The sequence below is a fragment of the Sapajus apella genome, unplaced genomic scaffold (assembly GCF_009761245.1).
Source record: "Sapajus apella isolate SASKATOON/1434 unplaced genomic scaffold, GSC_monkey_1.0 scaffold29, whole genome shotgun sequence".
In the NCBI taxonomy this organism is placed as follows: Eukaryota; Metazoa; Chordata; class Mammalia; order Primates; family Cebidae; genus Sapajus; species Sapajus apella.
In genome coordinates this window covers 25,211,701-25,230,940 of record NW_022436969.1, presented here as the reverse complement: position 1 = coordinate 25,230,940, position 19,240 = coordinate 25,211,701, and the positions used below count along the sequence as shown (strand labels likewise).

General features: G+C 41.0%; 1 pseudogene; it reads left to right on the top strand.

Moving 5' to 3' along the window:
* Nucleotides 1-5,321: 5,321 nt before the first annotated feature.
* LOC116561327 lies at nt 5,322-18,675 on the top strand (annotated as a pseudogene).
* The last annotated feature ends 565 nt before the right edge of the window (nt 18,676-19,240 follow it).

The window sequence follows — 19,240 nt, the reverse complement described above, 5'->3', positions numbered from 1 at the left end:
ATGCCCAGTTATTTCCTTTGTATTTTCAGTACAGACAGGGTTTCATCATGTTGGCCATGCTGGTCTAGAATTTCTGACCTCAGGTGACCTACCAGCCTCAGCCTCCCAAAGTGCTGGGATTACAGGTATAAGCCACCACACCCAGCCCTATATGTGTTTTTAAATTTAATACCTCTACATTTGTATATATAAAAGTATTTTTTTAATGTTTGGAATAATAAAAATAGGAAAAAACAAGAAAGGGGATGGGAAGTGGGTAAGAGTCAAATGGAATACTATCTTTTATTTCAATAGTTCAGTTGTTAAGAAAAGTTTATTTGCACACTCACTAGTTGTACAATTAAAATTAAATTTAATTATGGCAGTACAAAATAATTTTTGCAGCTATGCACGTGATATAAACTAATGTATAATTTCCTCTTTTTGTGTTGTCTTTGCCAGGTTTTTCTTGTTGTTGTTGGGGTTTTTGTTTGTTTGTTTGTTTGTTTTGAGATCATCTCACTCCGTCACCAGGCTGGAGTGCATGGTGCAATCATGGCTCACTGCAACCTCTGCCTCCTGGGTTCAAGGGATTCTCTTGTTTCAGCCTCCCAAGTAGCTGAGATTACAGGCCCATGCCACCATGCCCAGCTAATTTTTTGTATTTAGTAGAGACAGGGTTTTGCCATGTTGGTCAGGCTTTTCTCAAACTTGTGACCTCCGGCGATCCACCTGCCTGGACCTCACAAAGCTGGGATTACAGGCCTGAGTCACCATGCCCAGCCTGTCAGGTGTTTATATTGACATTATATCTGACTTCATAAAATACATTGGAAAAAATTCCCCCCTCTTCTAGAGTTTGTGTACATTTTTCTTTATCTGCTTGTTGATAGAATTTAATAGTGAAATCAGCAGGGCCTGAAGAGTTCTTCCTGGAAAGGTTTCTGAAACAATTTCTTCAACAGATACACAACGATTTAGATTGCCTATTTCTCATTGTGTCATTTTTATAATTTGTTTTTTTACAACAAAATTTATTTATTTTCAAGTTTGTTGGCAAAAAAGTTATTTCAAATTCATTGGCAAAATGTGTGTATTAGAATTTTGATATCTGTGTTGTCTGCAGTCATATTCTTTCATTTCTGCTAGAAGCAATTTGTGTTTTTGGTGTTTTTATTAGTTTAGCTAGGTTTTAATCAATCTTTGCAAAGCAGCAAATTTTAGCTTATTTAATTTTCTCTAAGACCTGGGGTTTCTGCTTTTGTTTTTGAGTTGGATCCTCCCTCTGTCACTCAAGTTGGAGGGCAGTGGCATGATTTCAGCTCACTTCAAACTCTGTCTCCCTGGCTCAATGAATTCTCCTGCCTCAACCTCCCAAGTAGCTCTGATTACAGGCTCCCACCACCATGCCCAACTAATTTGTGTATATTTAATAGAGACAGGGTTTCACTATGTTGGCCAGGCTGGTATTGAACTCCTGATCTCAGGTGATTCACCTGCCTTGGTCTCCCAAAGTGCTGGGATTACAGACATGAGCCAGCATGCCTGGCCATGCTTTCTGCTTCTATCTTCATTTTATAATTTTTGTTTGTCTCCTGAGATTTTTGTCTTTTTTATTCATTGTATATGCATATTTTCCTTTATGCCTCTACACATTTATGATAGCTGTTTTAAAATCTGTTAGTAGATTGGGCTCAGTGGCTCACACCAGTGATCTCTCAGCCTTTTGGAGGCTAAGGCAGGTGAATTGTTTGAGCTCAGGAGTCCAAGACCAGCCCAACCAACATGGTGAAAGCCCTTATCTACAAAAAATACAAAATTTAGCCTGGCATGGTGGTGCATGCCTATAGTCCTACCTACTCAGGAGTCTGAGGCTGGACAACTGTTTGAGCCTGAGTGATGGAGGTTGCAGTGAGCGGAGATCTCTGCCTCCTAGGTTCAAGTGATTCTCCTGCCTCAGCCTGCTGAGTAGCTGGAATTACAGGCACCTGACACCATGCCTGGCTAGTTTTTGTATTTTTAGTAGAGATGGGGCTTCACCAAGTTGACTAGGCTGGTCTTGAACTCCTGACCTCAAGTGATCCTTTTGTCTTGGTCATCCAAAGAGCTGGGATTACAGGTGTGAACCACTGTGCCTGACCGGTTAGCATGCCCTTGTTTTATAATGGTACAAAATAAATGTGGACAACATCTACTTAGCTGATTGTTGCTACTTCTACCTTAACAACTGTCCTACTGATTCATAACTCCTTTATTCTCACACATGCTAAACTATGTTTGAAGTGTGTTAATTTGGATAAAAAGGCATTTTGTATTCCTCATAGAATAGTGTTAAGAACTGTGAGGTATGCTGAACTGTCATGGCAAAGTGGTATTTAAAGTGCTTATAGGTGTGGAGGGGCTGTATAATTCCAGATTATAAAATAAAAGTGCTTACAAATAAATAAACGAATTATTTTAACTTTTGAAAATGATTAGTTGGTAACTTTATGTATAATATTGATGGATTTCTAATTTTCTAGAATGGTGTTATCATAGTAGCTTTTTTTGATACCACACAAGTCCTCAGAGGGTATATAACAAATTTGAAGCCAGTCATTTGATTTTTTAAAAATTTCAAATTGATTTTGATTTCCTTATATGTATGTAGAGGATATTCAGCTTACAATCATTCAACTTACAGTTTTGACTCTGTGATTGTGCTGCTTTTCAGTTTATTTGATAAATTACATGAGATATTCAATACTTTATTATAACATAAGCTTTGTCTTAATTTTGCCTAACTGTAAACTAATGTGTTGTGAGCATGTTTAAGGCAGGCAAGTCTGAGCTATAATGTTCAGTTATATTAGGTGTATTAAATTCATTTTTGACTTACAGTATGTCCAACTTATGGTGGGTTTCCTGGGACATAGCCTCATCATAAGTTGAGAAGCATCTGGATTAACATGTGTGATATTTTCTCAATATATTAACATGCTGGAGCACAATGAAAGGATGACATGGTATATTTTTTCTTATGGAAGAAATAATGTATTATGTTATAGTAACACATTAGAGTTTCTTGTATTATTTCCTTAATTCCCTATTTATTTTATTTTATTTATTTGGGATGGAGTTTCACTTTGTCACCCACACTGGAGTGCAGTGGTGCAGTCTCCACTCACTGCAACCTCTGCCTCTCAGGTTCAAGCGATTTTCATGCCTCAGCCTCCTGAGTAGCTGGGACTATAGGGGCGGACCACCATGCTCAGCTAAATTTTATATTTTTAGCAGGGACGGGGTTTCACTATGTTGGCCAGGCTGTTCAGGAACTCCTGTCCCCAAGCGATCCACCCACCTTGGCCTCCCAAAGTGCTGGGATTACAGGCATAAACCACCGTGTCTGGCCCCTATTTCTTTTAAAACTTAGAAACAGAGCCTCTTTAAGTGTGCTGAGACAGATTCACTTTATTTGTAAAAGTAACAAGCAAATCTATGTGTTTGAATACAGGCTTTTATTTTCACAAATTTACTTAATATATTTGCATCTTGTCTGAGGTACGATCATCAAATGATAATTAATTCTATATTCATTGATGTACTATAATTATTTTCCTTTTAAATAACTTCATTTTCTTTTCTAACAAAAATCTCTATATTTTTCTTCAGCAATGCGTTTGTTGAATCCAGCCGCCTGTGGCCTCTGGGATTGCCAGGGAATCAGGGCGCTCCAGGACCCAAGGGCTCCAAAGGAGAAGTGGAACAACGCCCCCCCCACACACACACACACACATCACCAGGGTGGTTTCCGTTTGACTTTCTTCAGTTAGAGGCTGAAATAAAAGGAGATAAGAGAGATCGAGGTGAGCAAAGAAAGGCAAAACAGGTAAGCTGGAGGTGGTGGCTTCTTTGGCTCCTTCGGTTCCAGACTGCTGGCCACCCCTGCTCCCCAGGACCCCCAGTCTCACCTGGCTACCCTGAGATTCCAGGTCTCAAGGGAGAGAGCATCCCGGGCCAGCCTGGCCCACCTGGACCTCAGGGACCCCCAGCATTGGCTCTGAGGGTAGTCAAAACCTCCTGGTCCCGCAGGCTTCCAGAGCCCCCTTCATTTCCCGACACTCACAGGCAGACTATCAGCGTTCCTGGCCCTCTGGGCCCCCCTGGGCCCCCTGGAACCATGAGTGCCCCTTCAGGGCAGGTGAGGCTCTGGTCCACATTCCAGGCCATGCTGGGCCAGGTGCACTAGGTGCTCCAGGGTTGGCTTATCTTCGTGGCTGAGCGGGAGGAGCTCTACGCCTGTGTGTGGAAAAGGTTCTGGAAAGTCCAGCTGGAGGCCCTGATGCCACTTGTGCAAGGAAGAAACAATGAAGTGGCCGCCTTGCAACCCCCTATGGTGTAACTGCATTACAGCAACCCCTACCTCAGTGGGAGCAACACCTACCTCGGTGGGAGCACCCCCGGACCACTGCGCAGCCCTGAAGGGGGAAAACGTCCTGGCCAGATGCCCTGCCTGCCCCAGCCCCAGCCCTATCCTGAAGCCCCTCACCACAGCTCCTACATGCACCTGTGGCCGGCGCACGCCACAAACCTGCCTTCCCACACCAACCGTGACTTCCAACCCGTGCTCCACCTGATCACGCTCAGCAGCCAGCTGCCTGGCAGCATGCGGGGGCATCAGCAGGGCGATTTCCAGTACTGTCAGCAGTCACGGGCCGCAGGGCTGGCGGGCCCCTTCCGCGCCTTCATGTCCTCATGGCTGCAGGGCCTGTACAGTGTTGTGCACAGCCGACGCCAAATGCGCAGCCCTGCCAGTGGTCAACCCCAAGGAGGAGCTGCTGTTTCTCAGCTAGGAGGCGCTTTTCTCCGGCTCTGAGGGCCCGCTGAAGCCCTGGGCACGCATCTTCTCCTTGACTGCAAGGACGTCCTGAGGCACCCCACCTGGCCCCGGAAGATTGTGTGGCAGGGCTCAGACTCCATCAGGCGCAGGCTGACCCAGAGCTACTGCGAAACGTGGTAGACTGTGGCCCTTTCGCCCACAGGCCAGGCCTCCTCGCTGCTGGGGGGAAGGCTCCTGGGGCGGAATGCCGCAAGCAGCCACCATGCCTACATTGTGCCCTGCATCAAGAACAGCATTATGACTGCCTCCAAGTAGCCGCCACCTGGATGCAGATGGCCGGAGAGGACTTGGAGGGAGCCCCAGCTGTGGGCAGGGAGGGGCCAGCCAGCCCCAACCCCAGGACCTGGCTGGTATACTTTCCTGTAAAGTTCAGGCTTCATGTAATCCTCCAGAAATAAAAGGAAGACAAATAGTGTATTTTTTAAAGTTTAAAAATAATAATAATAATATTCATTGTTTAACTATGATTAGACATTTTGGTTTTGAATGTTTGCCCAATCAGTTGGTGAACAGATCTATCCCACAAGGATTCACTTTTAATATTCTCTGTGTGGGTAAGTGTCAAACACCTCATTTGAACTATTCTTTCATTTTTCCCAATGCCCAACTTATGTTAAGCAGTGTAATACTGATGCTATTAATTCAAATATATCTTCATGTTTACAATGATTTTCATCTTCCCCATGTTATGTAATCTTTTCTTTTTCTTTCTTTCTTTCTTTTTTTTTTTTTTTTTTTTTTTTTTTTTTGAGACAGGGTCTCACTCTGTTGCCCAGGCTAGAGTTCAATGGTGTGATCATGGCTCACTATAGCGTCAACCTCCTGGGCTCAAGCAGTCCACCTGCCTCAGCTTCCCAAAGTGCAGAGAATACAGGCATGAGCCACCACACTGGACCTGCAATGACTTTTTAAAATTGAAACATTTCTGTGCTCTTTAGTCTGATGTAGCTTAGTTTATACTACTTTCTTTTTTTTTTCTCTTTCCCTTTTTTTTTTTTTTTTTTTTTTGACACTGAGTCTCCCTTTGTCACCAGGCTGGAATGTAGTGGTACAATCTCAGCTCACTGCAACATCTGCCTCCCAGGTTTAAGCAATTCTCATGCCTCACCCTCTTGAGTAGCTCGATGACAGGCATGTGCCACCATGCCTGGCTAATGTTTGTATTTTTAGTAGAGACAGAGTTTCACCATGTTGGCCAGGATGGTCAATCTCTTGACCTCATGATCTACCTGCCTCAGCCTCCCAAAGTGCTGGGAATACAGGCATGAGCCACCCCACCTGGCTGCTTAGTGTATACTTTCTTTCTCCATTATGTTAGTGACTGAGAGAATCAGGGCTAGCATGTATAGTTTCAAGGCTATTCACATCTTTGAAGTATTTGGGATCCTTTATATATTTTTAAAATTAATAATATTAATTGAAAAACCATAATTATATACATGTAAGGGTAAAATGTGAGGTTTTGATGTATGTTTACAATGCGGAATGATTCAATTAAGCAATTTAACATCTCTATTACCTGGCTTATCTATCTTTTTTGTAATGAGATGTTTGAAATTTATTCTCTATATTATTTTGAAATATGCAATACATTGACTATAGTCACTCTGCTGTGCAATAGATCTCAAAACTTATTTCTCCTCTCTGTTTGAAACTGTTAGTTTTCTAAGGATGATGGCCTCTACCTCAATCCATGTACCTGCAAAGGACATGGTCTCGTTCTTTTTCATGGCTATGTAGTATTCCATGATGTATATATGCCACATGTTCTTTATCCAGTCTACTACTGATGAGCATTTAGGTTGATTCCATGTTTTTGCCATTGTGAATAGTGCTGCAATGACTTCTGTTAGTTTGCTAAGGATGATGGCCTCCAGCTCCATCCATGTTCCTACAAAGGACATGATCTCTTTCTTTTTTATGGCTGAGAACATGTGCCACATTCTCACTTATAAGTGAGAGCTAAGTTATGAGAACATATGGACCCAAAAAGTGGAATAGTAGACACTGGTGTCTAGTTGAGGGTGCAGGTTTGGAGGAGGGAGAGGATCAAACAAAATAACTATTGGGTACTGTGTTTAGCATCTGGGTGATGAAATAATCAGTACAACAAAACCTCATGAAATAAAATGAAACCAAAAATAAAAAAGAAGGAAACTTTGTACCCCTTGACCAACAGCTCCACCTTTCCTTTCTCACTGCTCCTCCAGCCTCTGGTAGCCAGTATTCTACTCTCTACTTCTATGAGTTCAACTTTCTAAGATTTTAAAAACCACTGTAGGAATTCAAAGCATTGCTTCTTCTTAGTCCCTTTATGCCCCTATGGCAATGAATCTCTGTCTATTACAGGGAAACTGGAATTGGAAAATCAACACTGATTGACACATTGTTTAATACTAACTTGAAAGATAACAAATCCTCACATGTTTACTCAAATGTTGGACTTCAAATTCAGACATATGAACTTCAGGAAAGCAATGTTCAGTTGAAATTGACTGTTGTGGAAACAGTGGAGTATGGCAACAAAATAAACAAAGAAGCCAGGTTAGTGTTTTCTATTTACATCAAAAAGATTTTCTTAATTCAGGGAATTTGCCTTCCTTTGCCATAAACTAATTTTTATAAGTAATACCTTTTCTTCCAGAGTTTAATATTTTCCTAAGTAGTGGTCATTTCTTATAAGATTAATACTTTTGTATATAGTTGAGTTTCTTACAAGATATTTTATTTAACCAGTTATAGCAAAAAAATTTAAATTAGCTCCTATTAGTTTTAGCTTATTTTCTTATTTCTTTCTTTAATTTTATTTGTACAAATTTTCCATAGATGTTGTACTAATTTACATTCTCATCAACACTGTCTAAGGGTCCCCATTTCTCTGTATCCTTGTCAAATTTTGTTATTTATTTACTTTTATTATGATGTTTTGAGACAGTGTTTCACTTTGTCATCCAGGCTGGGTGCAGTGACGCAATTCAGATCACTGCAACTTCAGCCTCCCAGTCTCAAGTGATCCTCCCACCTTAGCCTCTTGAGTAACTGGGATTACAGGCGCATGCCATCATAGCTGGCTATTTTTCAAAATTGTTTGTATAGACGGGATCTTGCTATGTTGTCCAGCTGGTGTCAATCTCCTGGCCTCAAGTGATCCTCCCATCTTGGCCTTCCAAAGCGCTGGGATTACAGGCATGAGCCACTGTACCTGGCCTTTTTAAAAAAATCTTTTTAATAATAACCATTCTGCCTGGAGTGAGATGATATCTCATTGTAGTTTAACTTTTTATTTTGGTATTTGGAAAAATGTCTATTCATGTCTTTTGCCCACTTTTTGATGAGATTGTTTGTTCTTGTTGTTGTTTAGTTACTTGTGTTCTTTGTATCTTCTGGATACTATTTCCCTGTCAGATGCACCCAGCTTTCTTCTATACTTGCATTTTACATAACCATAGAGTAAGCCATGAGCCTTATTATTGGTTTGGAATTGATATCTTTCTATGAACATATGAATATTTTCTTTATCACTATAGCAAACTGCTTAGCATACATGTTAACTGTTTATTAAGTGGTCAAAAAGTAGGCTTTAGATTTTATTAATCTGTTATGCTAAATGTATAAATTGTTTTTAGCTTCCAACCAATAATTGACTATATAGATGCTCAATTTGAGGCCTGTCTTCAAAAAGAACTAAAGTTTAGATGCTCCTTGTTTGAGCATGGTGATTCTCATGTCCATGTATGTCTCATTTTTTACTTATAGGACATTCCCTGAAGTCTCTTGATCTATTAACAATGAAGAATCTTGACAGTAAGGTACGTTTGGCAAATCCACCAAGCTTTCTTTTCTTTTTCCTTTTTTTTTTTTTTTTTTTGTATTTGAGACAAGGTCTTGCTCTGTCACCCAGACTGGAGTACAGGGATGCAATCATAGTTCAGTGCAGCCTCAACCTCCTGGGCTCTAGCAATCTTCCCATCTCTACCATTCAAGTAACTGGGATACAGAAGTGTGCTATCAAGCTCCACTAATTTTTGTATTTTTTGTATAGATGAGGTTTCACTATGTTGCCCAGGCTGAACTCCTACTTATCGGCTCAAGAGATCCACCCACCTCGACTTCCCAGAGTGTTGAATTACATACTTGAGCCAATGTACCTGGTCCCAACCTTTCGTGATGTAATATTAATTTTGAGATAATAACACAATTTGAAGGCACTTGCACGCAAGTGCAGTTATGTATCTTTAGGTGATTTCACTATTATGAAAACCTCATGGAGTGTACCTACACAGACCTAGATGATATAGCCTACTACACACCTAGGCTATAGTCTTCTATGATATGGCCTATTGCTCCTAGGCTACAAACCTGGGCAGCATGGTACTGTATGGAATACTGTAGAATTCTAACACAATGGTGAGTATCTGTGTAACTATTTTATTTTACTTATTTATTTTTGAGACAGAGTCTTACTGTCTCCCAGGCTGGAGTGCAGTAGTGTGATCTCAGCTCACTGCAGATTCAAGTGATTCTCTGCCTCCCAGATTCAAGTGATTCTCCTGCCTCAACCTCCTGAGTAGCTGAGAATACAGGCCTGCGTCACCACGCCCAGATAGCTTTTGTGTTTTTAATAGAGACAGGATTTTGCCATGTTGGCCAGGCTGGTCTTGAACTCTTGACCTCAAATGGTCTGCTCACCTCAGCCTCCCAAAGCACTAGAATTACAGGTGTGAACCGCCGTGCCCGGCTGTATCTGTGTATCTAAACATAACAAAAGTGACGTATTAGACAAATATAATAGACACTGTGCCCCTTATTAAGGGGAGGGCTGGGAGGAGGTTGAGATTTGAAAAATTATCTATTGGGAACAATGTTCACTATTTGGTTGGTGAGCACACTAGAAGCCAAAACCTCACAAATATGCAATATATCTAAGTAACATATACCCTGAATCCAGAAATTTAATACATAAATGTATAAATAACTGAGTGGGGAGGCTTACACCTGTAATTCCAACACTTTGGGAGGCTGAGGTGGGTGGACCACATGAGGTCAGGAGTTTGAGACTAGACTGGCCAACATGATAAATCCCCGAATCTACTAAAAATACAAAAAAAAAAAAAAATTGGCCAAGTGTAGTAGCAGGTGAGTGTAATCTCAGTTACTCAGGCGACTGTGACAGGAAAATCACTTGAACTCGGGTGGTGGAGGTTGCAGTGAGCTGAGATTGTGCCACTGCACTCCAGTCTGGTGACAGACCAAGACTCAGTCTCAAAATAAATAAATACATGTATAAATAAATAAATAACAACAACAACAAAAGCAAAGGTACAGTGTTATAATATTATGGCACCACTATCATATATGTGGCCCATGATTTACTGAAATGCCACTATGTGGTGCGTGACTATACCTGTCATTTTGTAATACATGTAAATATTCTAATTATTCTTTCTGTTAATATTTAAGATGTTTGCATTAGTGTGTTATGGCTGTCATAGCAAAATACCATAGACTGGATGGTTTAAACAATGGAAATTTATTTTCTCAGACTCTCGGAAGCTAGAAGTCGAAAATCAAAGTGTCAGAAGATGTGGTTTCTTCTGAAATCTCTTTTCTTGTCTGGCAGGTGACTTCCTTATGTCTGCGTTCTCACATGGTATTTCTCCTGGTGTCTCCTGTGTGTCCACATTTTATCTTCTTATAAGGGTGCCAGTGAATTTGGATTGAGCTGCACTGTAACAGTCTCACTTTTCTTTTCTTTTCTTTTCTTTTCTTTTCTTTTCTTTTCTTTTCTTTTCTTTTTTTCTTTTCTTTTCTTTTCTTTTCTTTCCTTTTTTTTTTTTTTATGCCCAGGCTGTAGTGCCATGGCATGATCTTGGCTCACTGCAACCTCTGCCTCCCAGGTTCAAGTGATTCTCCTGTCTCAGCCTCCTGAGTAGCCGGGATTACAGGCATGCACCACCACACCCAGCTAATTTTTGTATTTTTAGTAGAGACAAGGATTCACCATTTGGGCCAGGTTAGTCTTGAACTTCTGACCTCAAGTGATCCGCCCAACTCGGCCTCCCAAAATGCTGAGATTACAAGTGTGAGCCACCACATCTGACCCAGTCTCACATTTTAATCACCCCTTTGAAGGCTCCATCTCAGTTAAAGTCACATTCTGAGGTACTGGGGGTTAGGACTTCAACATAAATTTTTTGGTTGTGGGAGGAGGAAATTCACATTTGATAGATTTCAGCCTTGACTTACCTTCCAGATTATGGCCATTTGCCTATAGTAGTAGTTCTCTTGGGATAAGTTCCAAGACCCCCAGTGGATACCTGAAACCATGCATGATGCAGAGCCTGGTATGTACAATGCTTTTTCTATGCATACTTACCTATCATAAAGTTTTATTAATAAATGAGATGCAGTTCTCTTTTATTATAAGTTACTATTGTTAGCTTCTTAGTTGCAGACTGAAGCTAACTATAGTAACTAATAATAAAATAACAATACACTATACTAAAAGTTATATAAATGTTGTCAATGTCTCTCAAAATATCTTTTTTTTAAGACAGAATTTTGCTCTAGTTGCCCAGACTAGACTGCAGTGGTGTGATCTCAGCTCACTGCAACCTCTGCTTCCCAGGTTCAAGCGATTCTCCTGCCTCAGCCTCCCAAGTAGTTGGGATAACAGGTGCTCTCTACCATGCCAGGCTAATTTTTTGTATTTTTACTAGAGACAGACTTTCACCATGTTGGCCAGGCTGATCTTGAACTCCTAACCTCAGGTGTTCCATCTGCCTCAGCTTTAGAAAGTGCTGGCATTATAGGCTTGAGCTGCCATGCCTGGCCTCAAAATATCTTATTGTACAGTGCTCACTCTTCTTATGATTATGTGAGATAACACAATGCCTATGAGATAAAATGAGGTGAATAGTGTGACAATTCATATCCAGGTTGCGATGGGGTGGGTTAACATGACATGACATTACTGTACTTAGAATGGCATGCAAATTAAAACTTGTACATTGTGTATTTCTAGAATTTTTTATTTAATATTTTTGAACTGCTCTTGATTATGGAAAATTGTGGAAAGTAAAACTGGGCTGGGCTCTGTGACTCATGCGTATAATCTCAGCAGGAGGATTGCTTGAGCTCAGGAGTTCAGCCTGGGAAATGTAGTGAGACCCCATCTCTAAAAAAAAAATTACAAAAATTAGGCAAGCATGGTGGTGTATACCTGGAGTCCCAGCTACTGGGGAGGCTGAAGTGGGAGGATCACTTCAGCCCAGGAGTTCGAGGCTGCCGTGAGTCAAAATCATGTCAGCATGAGCAATAAAGCAAGTCCCTGCCAAAAGAAAAAGAGGGGGGTGGTGGAAAGAAGGAAGGGAGGGAGGGAAGGGAAGGGAGGAAGGAGGGAAGGGAAAGGAGGAAGAAAGGAAGGAAAGGAAGAGAGGGAGGGAGGGAGGAAGGAAGGAAGGAAGGAAGGAAGCAAGGAAGGAAGGAAGGGAGGGAGGGAGGGAGGGAGGGAGGGACAGAGGGAGGGAGGAAGGAAGGAAATAAGAAGGAAGGGAGGAAAGGAAGGAAAGGGAAGGGAAGAAAGGGAAAAAAAGGAAGGGAAGGAAGGGGGAGGGGAGGAGGGGAGGGAGTAAGGGAGAGAGGGAAAGAATGCAGGAATAAAGAAGAAGGAAAGGAAAAGAAGAAAGAAAGGGAAACTAGATAATGGGAGATGACAGTATTTTTAAAATAAAATTTACTATATGATACTATGAAATAATCCCACTGATGTTTGACTAGTACCACGGATGGTGTGAAACAGATGGCGTTTGTGAACCTGGCTACAGATCCTATCAGAGAGGATTCAGAATTCAAGAGCCTGCAGTCAGTTACTGTTTGTTATATAGAAATAGCTAAGAAAAGCATAAACTTGGGACACATGAGGACTTCCTTTCAATAGGCTGCTTAAGCCCCATGGTTTCAGCAAAATCTCAAAACTGATATGAGACTCACTTCATTTGATTAATTTTTCTAATTATTCAGCAGTTTTTTGTAGTTCAGTTTTATTGTACAGAATATATCAAATGTCTATGAAATGCAGAACATGCAACGTTGTAGTTTTATCTGTACAGAAAGAATTTTAATTTTTGTATATATAAAGGTCACAGGACTTGTCCGTGGAAGTGGCTTTTGAATGTTTGCTTTGTCACTTGCTAGGTGTCTGTAACCTTGGGATAAAGGTCTAGAACTTTCTGTGATTAAAAGTATGGGCAGGGCCGGGCACAGTGGCTCATGCCTGTAATCCCAGCAATTTGGGAGGCTGCGGTGGGTGGATCAACTGAGGTCAAGAGTTTGAGAACAGCCTGACCAACATGGTAAAATTCCAACTCTACTAGAAAAATACAAAATTAGCCAGGTGTGATGGCAGATGCCTGTAATCCCAACTACTCTGGAGGCTGAGGCAGGTGAATTGCTTGAACCCAGGAGTCAGAGGTTCCAGTGAGCCAATATGCCGTTACACTCAAGCCTGGGCAACAAAAGCAAAACTTCGTCTCAAAAAAAAAATGAGCAGTGGGTTCAAGCTGCCTGGTTTCACAAACCTGACCCTATTTCTTGCTAGCTGTGCAGCCTTGGGAAAATTATGATGCCTCAATTTTTTTCTCTGTAATCTTCATGCAAGTTTCCCATAAGTCTAAAATTATTATTATTATTATTGTTTTTTTTTTGAGACGGAGTTTTGCTCTCGTTACCCAGGCTGGAGTGCCATGGCGCGATCTCGGCTCACCACAGCCTCCGCCTCCTGGGTTCAGGCAATTCTCCTGCCTCAGCCTCCTGAATAGCTGGGATTACAGGCACGCGCCACCATGCCCAGCTAATTTTTTGTATTTTTAGTAGAGACGGGGTTTCACCATGTTGAGCAGGATGGTCTCGATCTCTTGACCTTGTGATCCACCCGCCTCGGCCTCCCAAAGTGCTGGGATTACAGCCGTGAGCCACTGCGCCTGGCCCTTCTAAAATTATTTTTTATAAAAAATTTAGAAAGGTCAGACATAGTGGCTCACACCTGTAATCCCAGCATTTCGGGAAGTTGAGGAGGAATGATTGCCTGAGACTGGAAGTTGGAGACCAGCTTGAACAACATAGTGAGGCCCTGTCTCTACAAAACGTAAAAAATAAATGGTCAGGCATGGCAGCATGTGCCTGTATTCCCAGTTACTGAGGAGGCTGACGTGGGAGGATTGCTTCAGCCAGGGAGGTTGAGGCTGCAGTGAGCCATGATCATGCCACCACACTGCAGACAGGGCCACAGAACAAGACCCTGTCTCCATAAAAAAAGGTTTAAATTATTATCTTCTTTATAAAACTAGAAGGCCAATATACACATAAAGAAAATTGTCATATTATCAGATTCTATTCTGCACTCAACCCTAACAAAACATGCTGTCTTCAACTTTACATAGTTGAAGACAACTTCATTTAGTCTTCAACTTTATTTAATTGAAGAGAGAAAGTGTTCCAAGTAGGGTTCCCTTTATCCAAGGAGTCTCGACTTAGTAGTTACTATGCATTGTTCAAACTGAAAAGAGACTTTGTATTTGATCTCAGATGTCATGAAGTAGTTGAAATAAGTTGGATTTCTAGTTAAAAATTAAGAGTTGCTGCAAGTTCTTAGTAGTACATTCAACAGTCAGGGATACACACTCTTAATTTTATGGTCACCTATTATTATCGAGCCATTTTCCAAAAATATAAAATCTCTAATTTTCACAAAGACCATTATATAAAGATGTAGGCAAGAGTATGTGGCTACTGTCTTTTTCTCTTTTCTTTTTTTTGAGACAAGGTTTCACCCTTTTGCCCAGGCTGGAGTGCAGTGGCATGAATAAGGCTCATGGCAGCCTAGACCATCCTGGCTCAAGGGATCCTCCCACCTTAGCCTCAAGTAGCTGGGACCACGGGTGTGTGCCCGCATGCCTGGCTAATTTTTAACTTTTTGTAAAGATGGGGGTCTTGTCATATTGTCAGGGTGAGTCTGGAACTCCTGGGCTAAAGCGATCTGCTGGAATTAGCCTTTAAAATGCTGGGATTACAGGCATGAGGCACCATGCCCTACTTGTATTCTTTTTTTCTTTTTCTTTTCTTTTTTTATTTTTTTTGAGATGGAGTTTCAATCTTGTTGCCCAGGCTAGAGTGCAATGGTGTTATCTTGGCTCACTGCAGCCTCTGCCTTTTGGGTTCAAGTGAGTCTCCTGTTGCAGCCTCCTGAGTAGCTGGGATTAAAGGCACCTGCCAACATACCTGACTAATTTTGTATTTTTAGTAGACATGGGCTTTCACCATGTTGGTCGGGCTGGTCTCGATCTCCTGACCAGAGGTGATCTGCCTGCCATGGCCTTCCAAAGTGCTGGGATTACAGGCGTGAGCCACTGTGCCTGGCTGTCTTCTTTATCAAGTTGATCAGTTCTTGCTATGAATGCCTTTCCCCTTAAATCTGAACATCTGAGGAATTATTGACATAGGAAGTTTCCATTTCTTTCTTTTCCTTTTTTCTTTTTTTAAAACAGAGTCTCTCTCTGTCCCCCAAGCTGAAGTGCAGTTATGTTGCCCAAGCAAAATCTCGGCTCACTGCAACCTTTACTTCTGGGTTCAAGTGATTCTCCAGCCTCAGCCTCCTGAGTAGCTGGAATCACAGGCATGAGCCACCATTCCCAGGTAGTTTTGTACCTTTAGTAGAGATGGGGTTTTATCATGTTGGCCAGGCTGGTCTCGAATCCTGACCTCAGATGATTCACCCACCTCAGCCTCCCAAAGTTTTGGGATTCTAGGTGTGAGGCACCGTGGCAAGCCAGCCAAAAGTTTCCATTTTGGTATGCTAATGATTTACCATCACTATGTTATGTCATGTCATGTCAACTTCAAGGCTGGCTGGAGCTGCCTCAAAAGTGGCAGCAAGGGAATTCCCACAGGGTAGTGCTCCAAATGGTCCTGAGGTGAGTCTGGTTGGAATTCCACAGGCTGAAGTACTAAAATGCAAGCATGATCATTCCAAAGTATTTATAAGGGAGCTTAAAAGTGCTGTGGCAGTCCTCATGATGGACAGTGGGAGAAAAAAGATGTCCGATCTAGCTTTATTCGCAGTGAAAAGGTCAGGTTATGCAGTTTTTTGTTGTTATTCTTTGGTTTTTGTTTGCTTTTGTTTTTCATCAGATCATGGCTCACTGCAGCCTCAACTCCCTGGGCTCAAGTGATCCTCCCACCTTAGCCACCTGAGTAGCTGGGGCTGCAGGTGCTGAAACCACACTTGTCTAATTTTTTTCAGATGAAGTTTTGCTCTTTTTGCCCAGGCTGGAGTGCAATGGCATGATCATGGCTTACTGCAACCTCCAACTCCAGGATGCAAGTGATTATCCTGCCTCAGCCTCCCAAGTAGCTAATATTACAGGCACCCACCACCATGCCTAGCTAATCTTTGTATTTTTAGTGGAGATAGGGTTTGACCATGTTGGCCTGGCTGATCTTGAACTCCTGACCTCATGTAATACACCTACCTAGGCCTCCCAAAGTGCTGGGATTAAAGGCGTGAGCCACCCTGCTTGGCCCTAAACCTGGCTAATTAAAAAATTTTTTTGAAGAGACAAGTTCTATGTTCTCAGGCTGGTCTTGCACTCCTAGTCTCAAGCAATCCTCTGACCTCGGCTTTTCAAAGTGCAGGTTATGGTGTTTTATGAGGGTTTAAGAAATTTGGCTCAGGGCTAGGGACCAGTTTCTTACAGTGTTTTGGGAACAATCTAGATATGCAGATTAGTGGCTGGCAATGTTCAAGGTCCCGGTTTTGGTTCAAGCCTGCTGCGAACAGTCTGCAGCAGGCTGGGTCACAGAGGCACCAAGGCATTCCGTGATTTTTGGTCAGAACAAGAAAGAAGAGGGGAGCTGAGGGTCCCCACACACTGAAGGATGTCTTTTCCAGCTTTCTGAATAATATGACCCCAAACATTTACGTTAGGCTTGAATCTACTTTAGCAGTTGTCTGGTCCTTACTGGAGAAGCTTTTATTTTTAGATATTAAAGTTAACACAATTTTGAACATCTATACTATAATATTACAGCCCAGGATTTGTCCATGGATTTTACTTTTAGATAAGATTTTGCTGTTGTTGCCCAGGCTGAAAGGCAGTGGTGCAATCTTGGCTCACTGCAGCCTCTGCCTCTCAGGTTCAAGCAATTCTCCTGCCTCTGCCTCCTGAGTAGCTGAGATTACAGGCACCTGCCACCACACCCAACTAATTTTTGTATTATTAGTAGATACGGAGTTTCATCATGTTGGCCAGGCTGGTCCTGAACTCCTGACCTCAGGTGATCCACCCACCTTGGCCTCCCAAAGTGCTGGAATTACAGACATGAGACACTACTCAAGGCCTGTTCATGGATTTTTTTAAAAAGATGTGCTTGGAGCAATCTAAAACAAAAGCAATCTGTCTAAAATTTGTATTTATGTATTTCTACTGTATTACAGATACTGATTTATGGAGCTATAATTTAATAAGGTATTTTAACAGTAATAAAACATTTTATAATGTTGTATATTGTTATTTTCTACAAAGTTTAGTTATTTAAGTGCAAATGCAAAAGACAGGAGTGATCATATTGAAGCACTAGGAAAAAAGTTTGTGGATAAAAATTCGACTTCAAATATGCAAATACTCAACTCCCAATGTGGAAATAATGTCTTTTTACAAAAGAAACATATTTGTTTGCAAGATGCTCTTACACACACACACACACAAACACACATACACAGCCTTTAGAATAAAGTAAGCAGGCTGGATCCAGTGGCTCACCTCCATAATCCAATCAGTTTGGGAGGCCTAGGTGGGCTGATCACCTGAGGCCACGAGTTTGAAACCAGCCTGGCCAACATGGTAAAACTCCATCTCCACTAAAAACACAAAAATTAGGCGGGGGTGATGGCAGGTGGCTGTAATCCCAGACACTTGGGAGGCTGAGTCAGGATACTTGCTTGAACCCAGGAGGCAAATGTTGTAGTGAGCCTAGATTGTGCCATTGCATTCCAGCCTGGGTGACAGAGCAGGACTCTGTCTCAAAAAAAAAAAAAAAAAAAAAAAAAAAGAAGAAGAAGAAGATGGTAACCAAAAATATCTGTATTATCTTTAGGTGGTCTTTGGAAAACAAAAGCAAATCTATCTGCAAACACATCTAGGTGGGGCTAGAGTGTGTGAAAATGGGACATTAAAATTGATTGATGAAAAAAGTGATATAAAAAGTAGAAAGACAAATTTCCTTCCACAATTTTGGTGAAAGTTCTTTCATTTTTTCTTTTATTATTCAGCTTAATAAGAAATAAAATTGAAAATAAGTTAAATAACTACATTGTCCTACTACTTACATTTTACTACCTCCATATGTGTAGCAGTGTAAGGGAGTTTTAAAAGAGAAACGAGATTGAGAATTCTAAACTGGAATTTGGATAAAAGGTGAATCTTCAGAAGTATTGATAATTTAAGAAAGGCATTACAGCCAATGATTACCTAGTTACACAATTTGTTGTCAGAAACTGTGAAGGCTTTACTATAAAAACTACAGGAGAAAGCATGAATCCTTCATGCCAAGATTGTGTTTGTCTTCTTTTATAAGAGTGGACATTATACCACTGATTGGCAAAGCAGACAGTTTCTAAACATGATTTACAGACATTTAAGAGTAAGGCAATGACTGAACTGTTTAGCAATGACATCCAGATATATCAGTTCCCAGCAAATGAAGAAACTACTGCTCAAGCAAACTCCTCAATTAATGTAAGCTTCAGTAACAATATCTGACAGAGGCTATAAATGAGTTTTTATCCAGAATGCTGTGTGACAACATTTTAATTTTTTTGATTTTGAAAAACTGTTCCTGATAATCAATTCTTTGTAACCAGATTTATTTAGATTTAATTCATACACCACGTTCCTCAGGGATATTGGCCTATAATTTTCTTCTTGGAAGTATATTTTCTTGCTTTGATATCGGGGATGCTAGACTCATAAAATGACTCTGAAGGTGTTACCTCTTTTTTCTGTTTTTTTTTTTCAAAGAATTTGAGGATATTTTACATTAAATTGCCTTTGAAAGTTTGGCAGAATTTACTCATGAAGTAATCTGGTCCTAAGCTAAATTTTGGAGTTTTGAAACATTACTTCTTTAGTTTCTCTATTTGTTATTGGTCTCTTTAAGCTCTCTATTTATTCTTCATTCAATCTTGGTAGGTTATATGTTTCTAGTAATTTCCACATTTCTTCTAAGTTGTCAAATTTGTTTGTGTAGAACTGTTCATAATAGCTTCTTAGGATTCTGTTTATGTCTGTAAGACCAGTTGTAATGTCATCACTTTCATTTCTTATA